Below are 13,734 nucleotides of genomic sequence, written 5' to 3' on the forward strand. Positions count from 1 at the left end.
GTGTGATAGCAAGTTACTGGATTTAGGATTATCTTTGGGTTTTGTTTTTGCTGAGCAAATGATTTGCGGGTCTATTTTGCAGATCTATAACTGTTGTTTCCTTTTTGTTCCTTTCTAAGTCTGTATGTACCCATCTGGCCACTACAGTGTCTGATGTCCGCTGTTCCTCAGAAATGTTGACTTGAGTTGCTTTTCAAGGAAACACAGCTCATATTTTTCCCACATAATTTTTTTCACAGAATTCTGTTCTTACCAATAAAGTTAAATGTTTTCTTTCTTTCTTTCTTTTTTTCTTTGGTATAGTGTTTATCACGTCTGGAGAGCCATAAATAGTAAATACACGGTGTACCAATGCCCAGAATATTTTGATGAAATCCTATTTTTAGATTAAAAATTTCAAGATGTGTCTATAGTATCTTGTTTAAAAAAATTTAAAAAGACATTTGAAACTTAAAGTAGACATTTTTAATTTACAGAAACTTCTATACCCATTTTTTAAGAAGCCATTCTAATGAAATCATCGAATTGGTCCAAAATACAATAAATAGCACTTTCTAATAAGACCAAAGGAAAGTTAGGAAAAATCTCTGTTTATGTACCACGATTCGATGGCTGTGACGTCTTTTGGCAGAAGCCTCGTTAACACCCAGCAAAGCCCGGTGAACTCTGTCTGGTTTCCCTACCGCCCTCCCCATCCAGGAGCAGGGACCCACCGCCCCGCGCATGTCAAAAGGCTGTCCCAGCTGAGTCCTTGCGGGCGTCAGGGGTGGAGTGAAATGCCGAAAGCTCTGTGATTCAGGAGGGACAGACCCGCGCTCCGAGGCCCCTCCGGGCACAGTGACGGGCACTCGCGGGGAGGGCGGTGGGGACGTCACGGCTGCCAGGTATCCACCGCTGTCCGCGGTGCTGACTCACCCCCAGCTGCAGCACGGCTGCTTCTGGGAACGCGGGGACACTGCCGGCTCCTGACAAGACTCCCCCCACAAATTCTGAATCAGATCAAGTAAAGGATGGGTGGGGGGTGAGGGGATGAGGAAGCGGAAACAAGAGACAGAGGAAGCAGCCATCGAGGGACGGCTCTGGAAAACCACAGCGATGGGGCCACCGCGACCACGGCCCCATCCTACCTCTTCTCCCTCTTCTTTCTCGCATTTCCTCTCCCTGCCCTTCCTCCTCCTTTTTTCTTGGCTGACTCCCCATCCTAAACCCCTGGCTCCTGGTACAACCGAGCGTTAAGTCTCAGGCCCGTGTCCACCCCTGAGCCCCACTTCACTGACCTGAGGTCAGGCCTTTGCTCAGGACGAAGAGGTCCTGGCGTGTTCCGGTGACTTCTTGTCCAGAGGGACCTACCAGTCCCTTCAGCCCCCTGGAGCCTGTCCACCAAAGGGGACACTGATGCCACAGCTCTAGAAATTTAGACCAAACAATATCACTCCTGCAGTGACATGCAGGCAGCATCAATCCCTGGGGAAGGAAATACCTAGTTCTCAACTCATTTCAGAATCAAAGCTGGAGAGATGAAACATCCTCTAAAGATAAAGACAAAGGATCTAGATTCTAGGGCCTCTTTTTACACAGGCACTAGATTTCTATCACTCTGCCATGTAAGTATCAGTAAAAAAGGGAGAAAAAAAACTTTCCCAGCAGTACCCAGTTAATTTTCAGCATTTTTTAAGCAAAATGAACTTAATAAATAGTACTTCTTAAGTGAAGGTATGTACATGAAAAGCATGATTGAATGGCAATATTGTACCAATCGATGTACATTTGTAATATTTGTAAAACAAAAATCCAAAACCTTAAAATATGAATTTACACATGTTAATTTACCTCTAAGTTCTGTAAACTGCACTTCAGTGAAATCTGAGAAGTGAATGTTTCTGTTAAGCGAATAAAAATATCAAGTACAATTGTGCTTTCCTGGGGTGCTGGGCCTTTTTCATCAAGCAGAGTTCTAGGGGTTCAGGGTCCACGGAGGGTCTGCCCGCCATAAGGAAATGACACAGTCCACTCCAAAACCTTTGTCTCCTTACAATGACTGTGCCTGTGCGCGGATGGCCCAGGTGCTGCCCTTATGGATTTACTGTCAGTGAACTACGGAGAGCATCCCAGGGCCCGGAGTGGAGGATGCCCCCATACCCCGACTCAGCGTCTCAGTCCCTGGGACCTTCCCTCCATTTTCTCACTGCCGCGTCCTCTTCCCACTGGTGCCCAGGGCCACCCCTGAGGGGAACCAGGGAAGTTGTAATATTTCAGTGCTTCCAAAAACACTGCACATACTTAAGGTGTTCTGAGCTCTCCCCCGAGATCTGCACATGAAGTGTAGGTATGGCCATCATTTTCCCGCAGAATACTAAGTCAGGTGGCTATCGGGGCATGGGAAACACCTAGAGCATCACCCAGCAGTGTTCACAGTCCCAGTTCTACAGGACTCAGCACAGGCTGGACATCCCAGAGTTCAACTGAGTGTCTCCCAACAACATTCTCTGCCCGTTCACGGGCTTGCGGAAGGGACTTCACTATTTTGCTTGTCACCCTAGGGCTGGAGCCAAACACGGGGCTGGTGAGTTGCAGTGTGATGGTCGCAGGTGAGCTTTTGTATCCAAAACAGTCTCATCCATCCAAGTCTGAAATCCTAACACACGTTCCTCCCGGGCAGGATGGGGATTTCTTAAAATGTTTTTCTGTCTATATTTATTTCCCATTAAGCACAGCAAGGGTGTGAGATCTCAGGGTGGAGGCGGAGGTGGGGGCAGAGGTAGGGGAGGACGGGGTGTTCTGAAGATTCCTTCATCCTCAGGTTGGGTGGGAGAAGGGCTGGGCAGCTCCTCACTTTTCAAGTCTTATGGTCAGTTGCCCAAATAGAGAGGACACTTAGGGCCACACCTACCAGCCAGGGGTCTCCAAAAAACAGACCCAATGGGACGTGAACATAGAAAGAGATTAACTTTAAGGAAGTGGCTCGTGAGATTGTGAGGGGAGACTCCCCCTATAATCAGGTCTCAAGCAGAGGTCTGGAGGCCCACTCAGTCTGGAGGAAAAACGAGCCAAAGGTGAGGAAGGACACGTACAGACTAAAGGGGATGACAAATGGCCCCCTGGTTGCCCAGGACTGGGAAGGAGAAAGGCTGGAGGATCGGGGAGGAAGGTGGGTGGGGCTCAGGCTGGAAGCAGAAGGTGACCATCATGGTATCTCAGGTGAGGCCACGAGAGCATCCACGGCAGGCAGGTGACAGCCTGTCCCTCTGTCCTCTGACACTCTGGGGCCTCACAGAAAAGTTGCCACAGGGGTGCAGATGGAGGCATTGCATGGACCACAGCGTGTGGGTCCTTCCCCCAAGGCTGCTGCAGCCGAAGCTGAGCTGGGTGATCACACCTGCCAGCACGAGACCAGGCGGCACCCAGAAGCAAGTGGATCAGGTCAGGGTCCTTCTTCCCGGAAAGGCGGCCTGATGAGAGCGTTTAGTCTGGACACTGGTGCCACCCAGGCACTGAGTGTCACGTCTCAGACCGAGGGACCCCCCTGATGTCACAGGAGGTAGGAGGGTGACTACGTGAACCACCACGGACCAGACCACGGAGTGGTGAGGTGGCCTGGAAGGGGCAGCAGCGGGAGGCACGCCCAGGTGGGATGCTATCATTCACGACGTAGTACCAACTGTAAACCAACGGAGCCGTGTCCCCATGGCGGGAAAATAGATTCTGGAAACCAAGGGGGAGGAAGTGGACCCACTTCCATGATTCCCTTGGGCACTCGGAGAATTCGCGTTTCTCAAACAGCCACTTGGGAGGATGCTTCAGCCAGGGCTCCCCATGCGGTGGACACACAGGAAGCGGGAAACCAACCCTTACTGTTGTGACTATGTGATGGGGCGGGAAGGAGGGCTGTCTGCCTCTTAGGTGTCTGCTGGGCGTGTCCTGGAGAACCGCCCCCGCCCTAGGGGCAGCCACAATGACAGGCGACAATGCAGAAGTCGGACCAAGGCTGACCCTCTGGCCTTGAGTCCCCGCAGGCTGGGGCTGAGCTGGACTCGCCCTTGTAGAGCGCACACACACACACACACACACACACACTCGGCCCGGCTTCCTCCGTGACCCAGGCACACAGCTCCTGGCCGCAAGCTCTGCTTCGGCACAGGACAGGGGGTGGGCTGTGCAGAGAAGTGGGTTCAGAAACTCGGTAGCCAAAATGAATAAAAATGTCCACTGCACTTGCTATTTACCTGTGGATAAATCTGAGGACTCGTTTGTTGACATTTGAAAAAGGAAACACTCTGCGTTTGGAATTCGTTCTGCATTTGGATTCTCAGCATAGCAGGAGTCACAGACTCACAGACGGATGAATGATCCATTTTGCTGGGACTCAGACACTCGTGTCTGGAAGAGGCCAAGCAGGGACCCTGGGGACTCTCCTTACCAAGCTTTGCCCCAAACTCTGCTTCGGGCTGAGGAACCGAGTGTCAGCTCCGTCCAGCATGACTTCTGACCTTTGCCCCCATCCCTGGGAGCTCCCAAGGGACAGAGGGGGAGGCAGAAGGGAACTGTAATTGCTATCTTCACTAAAAAGCCTTTGATTTACTCCCTGGGCTGAAGCAGTGAAGCTTTGACACCCGGACAACCAAGCCCGGGATGAAGGGGACACTCTTGAGGCCTCCTGGACATGGCCTGGACGTGGCGGAAGGACCACCTGAGGCAGCCAGCGATGAGCCTTCGCACCTTCACGGTGGAAGCAGCTGGGGGCTCTTGTGAATGTTTGCCTGGTGCACCGAGCAGCCTCCCCCCACCCCCAAGATGACTGTGAAGGGGCTGCATCTCCAGAATTAGCGGGGTGGAGCCGGAGCTGAGGACGAAAGCGCATGGTTGGGAATGAGGCTACGTTCCAGCTCCGGGATGTAGTGACCTCTGTCCACCTTGGCTGTAATGCCTGGTTTTCATCTCCTTTCCCACAACCATCCAAACTGCACGCTCTCTCTTTGAAGGAATGCGTCGGGCACCTCGTGCAGGGATTTAGTGCTGCCCTCGCCTGCCAGCCACTAAGCTTCTCCACATAAATCCAAAGACTCAAGTCTCAGAACTGCTGGCTCCTTAGCGAGGACTACTTTGCATTTCAAAGAGAAAAGTACTCTGGACACTGAAAGCTCACTGAAAACAAGGGCTGCTTTGCGGACAGCCTGCCCCTGAGGTCCTGCCGCTGACCCACCCAGCAGGGGACCCGGCTGCCCGCCCCGCTCCGGGCGCCGAGGACCCGAGAAGCTCTTTGCACTGATCTCAGCCCATCTGGGCACTTGGCTGAGTTGCTTTTCTTAGTGGGTGGAGGCTGTTTTCACAGAGATTTTGGCATCAGAAAGACCCACATTCACCCCACAGCTCTGAGCAAGGCAGCTTCTGCATTTGAACCCCAATCCCTCATCTTTCAACAGAATCATACCTGCAGTGAAGGACTGTGATGAGAATTCAATAAGTATGTAAAGGGGAAAGTGCTTACTTTTGGTAATAACTGGTCATAATGACGACAGTTATTCAAGTCAGGAAGGCTTTTCCATGCTTCCCACCATTACTGGGATTTCAGCCGCTCACTGAGAGGGAGTGTCAAAGTGATCACTCTCTCCAGGTTCTTCAATAAATAATATTTATTGAGACTTGTTATGAGCAAGTCATTGTGCTCTATCCACATACGTGCCACGATCTCTGGTCCCAAGGAGCTGACGTGCTAGTTGGTGGAACCGAACACAAAGCAATTTAAAAAGAAATTAAACGGTGTCAACAACAGTAAGAGTGGTCACCAGGTTGAACATAATTAGCAGCTGGACAGCAGTGCTTTCAATTGAAGCAAGGGGGCCGCAGAGTAGGGTGACCTGGCAAAGCCAGTGCCCGGGGGACTGAATAACCAGGGGGAGGTAAGGGCACCTGGCAGGGACGTGAGGATGGTGTAAAGTCAGAGGCCAAGATCATCCTGGGCAAGGGTCCATCAACAGGAAGGGTCAGGAGGTGAGACCACAGCATTTCTGCAGACAGAAAAGGGAAATGCAAGCCATCCTGCCTAAAGGAGAGATGTCAGAAACCCTGATTTATAAATGCTTGTAGTTTCAGAACAGGAGAACTATTTCAAGAGGCAACCACTGGGAGAAGTGCACAGAGGTTTGGAGAAAATGTCACGGACACTGTAAAGGAACTAGACCTGACACATTCACTGCCCTTCTCTCCTGTGTTGTGTACCTGCTGCGGGACCCTGGGACAGGGGTGTGCTGCACTGCTCCTGGACACCCCGGAGCTCAGGGGAGACGCCCACAGAACGGCTGTGCCCAGGCTGCAGGTTGGACCCAGAAATGACTGTAGGGAACAGCCCATGATGCTCAGGTGTGGTCCCCAGAGCTGGGGGAGGGACACTTCCCCAGTGAAATGTGAAAGTCCTTGGAAGCAAGAGAGAACTTCGAGGCGGGGAGGGCTTCTGTGTCTGGCAGCTTCGCGGGGGTACTGCGGGCAGCACAGAGCAGACAGGCTGAGGCAGGGGCAGGAGACATCCCATCTGAGGCAGACGCCACCCACCCTGTCCCCTGGGAGTGATACATGTGGACGTAGTCAGGGAGGAGCTCCGCAGAGCGGGGGCAGGGCTCCGAGCTCGTGCCCATCAGGACGGGTGCGGAGACCAGGGGCGGCCAGAGGCGCGGCTGCAGCCGGGGAGCCCCAGGGGCCAGGTGGGCAGAAACCCAACCCCAGTGTTGGGCTATTAGCGCCGTCAGCACCGACCCCAGAGCTGAACTGTTGCAGCCAGAACCTCATTCTTCCTCTTCCCATCTGCGGTGAGGCACTGGGAAAGGACCAACCCACCTATAAAACGTGTATGATAATCGCACTACTTCCCTGGTGGTCATGAGGCTCAATGAGCAGCTAATACACAAAGCACTCAGGACAGTGCCCGGGACAGGCTGTGCAGCCAATTCCTGCTTCTGCCTCGCAGACTGGGACGTTAATTGTTGACACCTCGAGCCACAATTTAAGAGGTTTGATTTCCCTGAGGCCATCGTGCTGTAAGACCAGTCCACGCAGGTATGCAGCTTCTGAGCTGAGCCAAACTTTTCTGTCAACCCAGCTCAGGTGCCAGACACACAAGAAGACACCTGCAGATAATTCCAGAGCTCAGTCTTCCAGATATTGCAGAGGAGAAAAAAGTCATCTTTGATACGCCCTTTCTGAACTCCAGACCACAGAATCTATGAGCATAATAAATGATTGTTTTGTACACACAATAACACACTAAATATTCATCTCCACTCTTTTCTTTCTTGGTTTCTGATGGAAAATCTGATGTTATTCTTATCACTGTTCTCTGTAGGTATGCTGTATTTTCTCTGCACCTTTCAAGATTTTGTCTTTGGTGTTCCACAGTTTGAATATGATGTGCTCGAGTGTTGATTTTCTGGCATTTGTGCACTTGGTATCCCCTCAGCTTCTTTGATTTGTGGTTTGCTTTCTGTCATTAACTTTGGAAAATTCTCAACTATTATTAAATCTTTTCCTTGCTCCTTTCTCTCTTCTCCTGGTGTTCCCATATGTAGATATCACACCTTTTGTAACTGTCCCACAACCCCTGGATATTGTTCTTTTTTTTCATTTTTTTTCTCTTTGCATTCCTGTTTGGGACATTTCTATTGACCCATACTGAAGCTTTCTCGAGGTCCAGTCTACTGAAAGACTCCTCAAAGGCATTTTTCATGTCTGTCCTGGCGGTTTTGATCCTTGGCGTTTCCGCATCTCTGCTTACACTCCCATCGCTTCTTGCACACTGTTCACCCTTAGCATGTTAATCACCCTTGTTTTAAAATCCTGGCAGGACAACTCCAGCACCTCTGCCATGTCCAAGTCCACTGCTATTTTACAGGAGCCGCTTATGTGGTGGTCAGGCCGGGAGATGCGAAGTGTTCTGAAGACCTGGGATTAGGCCCATCTTTCAGTGCGCCTGGGGCCTTGGGCTGTGACCTTCACAAGGGACAGGAGGGCTAGAGGGGGCTGGGGCCGAGTCATTCTTCCCCACGTCAGACACGGCTCTGGGGAAGCATCTCCCTTGGCGAGGAGGCGTCTGTGGTGGAGCTAGCTCTGGGCTTATGACCAAAGGTGAGGGAACTTTCCTCTGATATTCACGATGGGAACTTGGAGCTCCTGGAAACCTAACCGGTGAAGTGCGGTGGCCCCTGGGGTCTTTATCTCAAGCCAGCCCACGCTCAGCAGTTCATCAGGTTACCACTTAAGGGCCCAACTCATCCAGCTCCAGAAGCTTCTGCTTCTCGCAAGCTGTGAGTCTCTGAATCGCCCATCTGTCTTTCCAGTTTTTGGAGCAGTGGTTTTGCCCTCTGACCCTCAGTCCTCTACGAGACCTAAGAAATATCAATGATTTGTTTGTTCACCTTTCATCTTGCTATGTGGGAAGGAGAGACAATCGCCAAGCTCTTTACACGTCAGAGCAGAAACCAGAGTCTCCAGTACAACCACCTTGGAAAACTGCATGGGAGTTTTTTAAAAAGCTAAAAATATTCTAACCATATGGTCCAGCCATTACACTCCTAGGTATTTATTTACCCAAGAAAACTGAAAGTATATGTGAATACAAAGACTCTACCATAAATGTTCATACCAGCTTTATTTGTAACAGCCAGAAACTGAATGGATAAACAATGTGACACATTCATACGTGAAATACTACTCAGCAATAAAAAGGAATAAATTATTGATACAGGCAATAACACAAAATAATCTCAAAACAATTTTTCTGAATGAAAGGCAAAAACAAGTAAATAAGTACAGACCATATAACTGCATTTATATAAAATTCTGGGAAATGCAAACCAATCTTCCTTCCCTTCCCTTTCCTTTCCTTTCCTCCCTTCCTATTTATTTATGGCTGCATTAGGCCTTCACTGCTGCACACGGGCTTTCTCTCTAGCTGCGGTGAGCGGGGTCTACTCTTCTTTGCGGTGCACGGGCTTCTCATTGCGGTGACTTTTCTTTGCTGCAGAGCATGGGCTCTAGGTGTGCGGGCTTCAGTGGTCGTGGCACATGGGCTCAGTAGTTGTGGCGCATGGGCTTAGTTGCTCCGTGGCATGTGGGATCTTTTCCTGGACCAGGGCTCAAACCAGTGTTCCCTGCATTGGCAGGCGGATTCTTAACCACTGTGCCACCAGGGAAGTCCCGCAAACCAATATTTAGTGACAGGAAGAAGACCAGTGCCTACAGGGATGGGGGTATGGAGGCACAGGAGGCAGGGAATGCACAGGTATGAGTAAACCTTTTTGGGTTCTAACTGCACTACGTTGATTGTGGTGGTGATTTCGTGGGAGAATATGTCAAAATATGTTCAGTGTATTTTACACAGTTAGACCACAATAAAATCTTTTCTAAAAAAAGGAAAATCAGGTTCATATAATACCAGAGATGGATTAGTTATAGAATATATACAATTAATTTTATCACTGAAAAAGAAAATTAAAAGTTCACGAGTAGGGGGCTTCCCTGGTGGCGCAGTGGTTGAGAGTCCACCTGCCGATGCAGGGGACACGGGTTCGTGCCCCGGTCCGGGAGGATCCCACATGCCGCGGAGCGGCTGGGCCCGTGAGCCACGGCCGCTGAGCCTCCGCGTCCGAAGCCTGTGCTCCGCAGCAGGAGAGGCCGCAACAGTGAGGGGCCCGCGTACCGCAAAAAAAAAAAAGTTAACCAGTAGGACATTTTTATTTATTGAGAATCAATTCAGAGCTAGAAGATATTAGTAATGCATATACATTATATTTATAAACTGATTATATTTCAGCAAATATATCAGAACTTATCCACCTAGCCAAATAAATGCTTCTTTCCCCAAAACACAGACTGTGAGAATAAAAATTCTTATTCTGACACGTGGCACCTGCTCAACACAATTTTTGGACTGTCTCCTAGATTTGAAATTACCTTCAGTCCCCATTTTATGAGCAACATAAGAAAACTTTTATTGTTTTACGATCACACCTGGTAAATGAAATCCTTATTACATTTCCCACTTTAAAGCCAGGATTTCCAAAATGTATTTGACAACAACCCAATTTTGACAGCATAACACTCTGCCTTTTGACAATTTCCTTGGTGACGGTTGTTTTTCAAGAACATTATCTTGGAATAAAATTGGCTTTGCGTTTCCTCCCATGGAAGGTACACACTGACTTAAAATCAGACATTTTAGAATAAAACTACGTGTTTGTAAGCGAAAAAGAAAATAGGGTTATGCAATAAGCTTGAGACTGACATAGTCAAAAATATTACTCCAAATTTCCCCATTTTACCAGCATTCACTTGATCCATCTCTGGAATAGCACACACTTTCTCTTTAGAATTGTTTACATTACTCTTTTGATAATATGATATTAGATACACTAAAGGAATATTTGTAGAGATACTTGTTATAAAGTGTGAAAACTGGAACACACACTTGTGTGTCCACTGTCCAAATCAGGAACTGGACATTGCCAACTCTGGGCCCTTCCTGATCCCACCCTTTCCTCCTACCCCACCCCCTCTCCTGGCCCCGAGACGACCATTTGGAACACTGGGTTTTCATCACATGAAATACTTAGCCATCATCACACGCGTGTGGCTGGGCTGACTCGTGCCTCACAAGGTTTCATACATATCAACAGTTGCACGTAGCTGCATGTGGGTCACTCATCTTGCTGTGTAGACGTACCATGATTTGCTTGCCAGTCCCTGTTGATGTGTGTTGGGTTGTCCCGTGTTTGCTGCTACGACCTTGCATATGTCCCCTGGTGCACAAGTGCAAAAGGTTCTCCAGGACGGCAGCTCTCAAACTGCACAGGAGCTTAAACAAACGAAAGCCTGTGTAAAATGCAGCTTCTTAAATCCTAACCCAAGAGATTCTGAGTCAGTGGCTCTGGGGTTGGACCCAGGAATCTTCATTTCAATAGACAGGCAAGGACTCCCGACATGACACTTTAATAAACTGTGTCCCTACTACACACCGAGTGACTGCACAAGTCCAGACATACAAGAGAGTGCTTCTGATTTGCCATATCCTTTCATATCCAAACCAACAATATTTATGTTTTCTCTCTTGTGACGTACCTATTCACGTCTGCCACCCAGTTCCCCCATTCTCTCGGATTCTGTTGTGCGCTGTCTGGGATGCTAACCCTTTGTGAATTATATGTTGCAACCACTCTGTGGCCTACTGTTTCAGCCTTATAAGGAGTCCTTTAATACACAGATCTTTTCATTTTTCATGTAGTTGAATGTATCAATCTTTTCTGGTATTAATGCATTTTTAGGTAGTTGTTTAATAAACACAAAGTCATAAAAATATTCTTTTTTTTTTAATGTTAGTGTTTTGCCTTTAACATATAATGCTGGAATTGATTTTCTTTTGGTGTGAGGTAGGGATCCAAATTCCTTACCTTCTTCCACATGAATAACCAGTAGTACTAAAACCATTAATTAAATAGCCACTTTCTCCTCACTGATCTGTGATTATATGAGCTGAAATATTTCAGGTTTTCATATACGCATGAATCGATTTTGATTTCTTTCTGCTCTACTGGTCAATCCCCCATCCTTGTATGAACCCCTCCATGTATTTACTGTAGCCCTGCCAGGCTTGAGGTAATCTTTTTTTTTTTCCTTCTCCTTTCTCACCTCCTCTTTTCTCTTCTTGAGCATCTTAACTCTGGCCTTTGTTCTAATACATTTAGGAACCAGATTGTCCAATTCCTCAAAAAACCCTGGGGTGATTTGGATTGGAATTGCATTGAATCTACTTGCCAGTATGAGGAGAACTGACATTTTTACAATACTGACTCTTCCTATCAATGAACATGATGGTCTGTCACTGTATTTGTCTTTTTAAATGTCTATGTTAAAGCTTTAAAATATTCCCATGGATGATTTCAAGCCTCTTTTTATTTTTGTCACATTTTTCCCAATAGGTACCTTATGTTTTTGTTGCTAGCATAAAATGGGAACTTTTCAGATACTGGGTGATATATTTCAATGGTTCTGAAATTTTTAAAACTACAAAAAGAAATACGCTAAAAAGTCACTTTTGCCTAGTTCTTATTTACATTTCCCAGCCCCTTACAGTAACTTTTAATCATTTCTTTTTTACCTTTCTAAAGTGTTTTTTTTTTCTTTGTGGTTACCCTTGAAATGTCTCTATAAATATTTAATAACTTAAAGACTTAATCTTTCAAATCCCCAGCCAAACAAAAATGGACATTTAAACCACAAGCTCCAGTCAGGCGTAATTTGGCCCAGATGTCCGCCGGCGCACTGGCCCATTTTGAACCATTCCTTCATGACTTTTTCTTCTTACGGTTCCTCCTTGAGAAGTTCCCTTAGGGAAGGAGTACTGGTGAAATCTGCTTTTGTTTATTCCCCAAGCCATCATTGCACACACATTCCTCAAGGAAGTCTTGCCGAGCACAGAATTATAGTTATATTCCCTTCACACTCTGAAGCACTTGGCATTATTTTCACGAAGACGAACTACTGGAGAGAGACGGACTTTCTCAGTTCTAGTTCCAAAATTTCCCAGGAGGGATCCTGACGGCCCCGTTTGGGTTAGTGGAGCATAAAACGATGGCTCGCTTGGCACCCAGGTGGGAGGACACAGTTGTGGGGCGGTGGTGACAAGAGGCCCAGCAGTAGGGAGTAAAATACCTGAGTCTCTAAACTGTGGCTGAAATTTCCCAACACATTCCCATACCATTGTGGGGGGGGAGGATTCTTGTCACACACTTGAGCGTCCTTTAGGTACCGCGGGATGCCTGTGTGCTCGCAATGACGGGAGCCTGTGAATTGTCCTGACTGTGGGATAAAGAGCCCTGCCCTCCCCACCCTGCTGCCCCAGCTCACCCCTCAGCACAAATCCCATGGAACCAGACCCCCGCCCCATCATGCCAAAGTGCCTGGCGCATGTGGAGTAAACCCACTCTTCCCAAGGCCTGTTCAAGCACCTCCATCAGGGGCGCCCTCCCCCACTTATTCTCACCCCCCCTTTCATTTGCTGACACTTTCGTCAAACTTCAGGCTCCAGTTTGAATGTCATCTCTCTGGAAACGCCTCCTGGACCAAACTGACTGCAGCAGCCCCTTGTGACTCTGCCCCAGCCCACACGGCACACAGCCCTCAGGGTGCCAAAGGGCTGCTCAATCTACTTGCATTTTGACCAAAAGCTGCTTAAAGATCGTTTTAATAAATTTGATTTTAAACTCACAGCATTTTTATGATTTCCTTTTCAGCCTCTTCCCATGATATGGACTACATATCGTATGCTGCATATAAAACAGAGGTGCTCCCGATTTTTGGAATAACTTCCTTGACTTCTAACTTATTAAGGGAAAACAGAAAACCTATAGATGAGGGAGACACGTCTTAATGGCACTGTGATGAAATCAAAGCAAGTCTTGCCTTCTTAATTCTTTACACTAATATGCAAACTTTTAAATGTAACTGAAGATATAATTATGAAATCTAGACAATACTCACATGTTTTTGAAGAGTAAGGTGAGGGAGTAATCGTGGAGAATCTCTGCCCTCTGGGAACTGAACGTGCCCCTGAGGCCCATGCAAGGTGGGTGGCGAGGCCTCCTGGTTCGAGGCAGGGCTGGGGCAGGCAAGAAACGCCAGGCAGAGCCCTGCCACCTGCCGGGGCTCCCAGGACAGGTACAGCTCCATCCACATGGGTGAGAACAGAACGGT

Source organism: Neophocaena asiaeorientalis, unplaced genomic scaffold (genome assembly GCF_003031525.2).
Source record: "Neophocaena asiaeorientalis asiaeorientalis breed wild unplaced genomic scaffold, Neophocaena_asiaeorientalis_V1.1 scaffold155, whole genome shotgun sequence".
Taxonomy (NCBI): domain Eukaryota; kingdom Metazoa; phylum Chordata; class Mammalia; order Artiodactyla; family Phocoenidae; genus Neophocaena; species Neophocaena asiaeorientalis.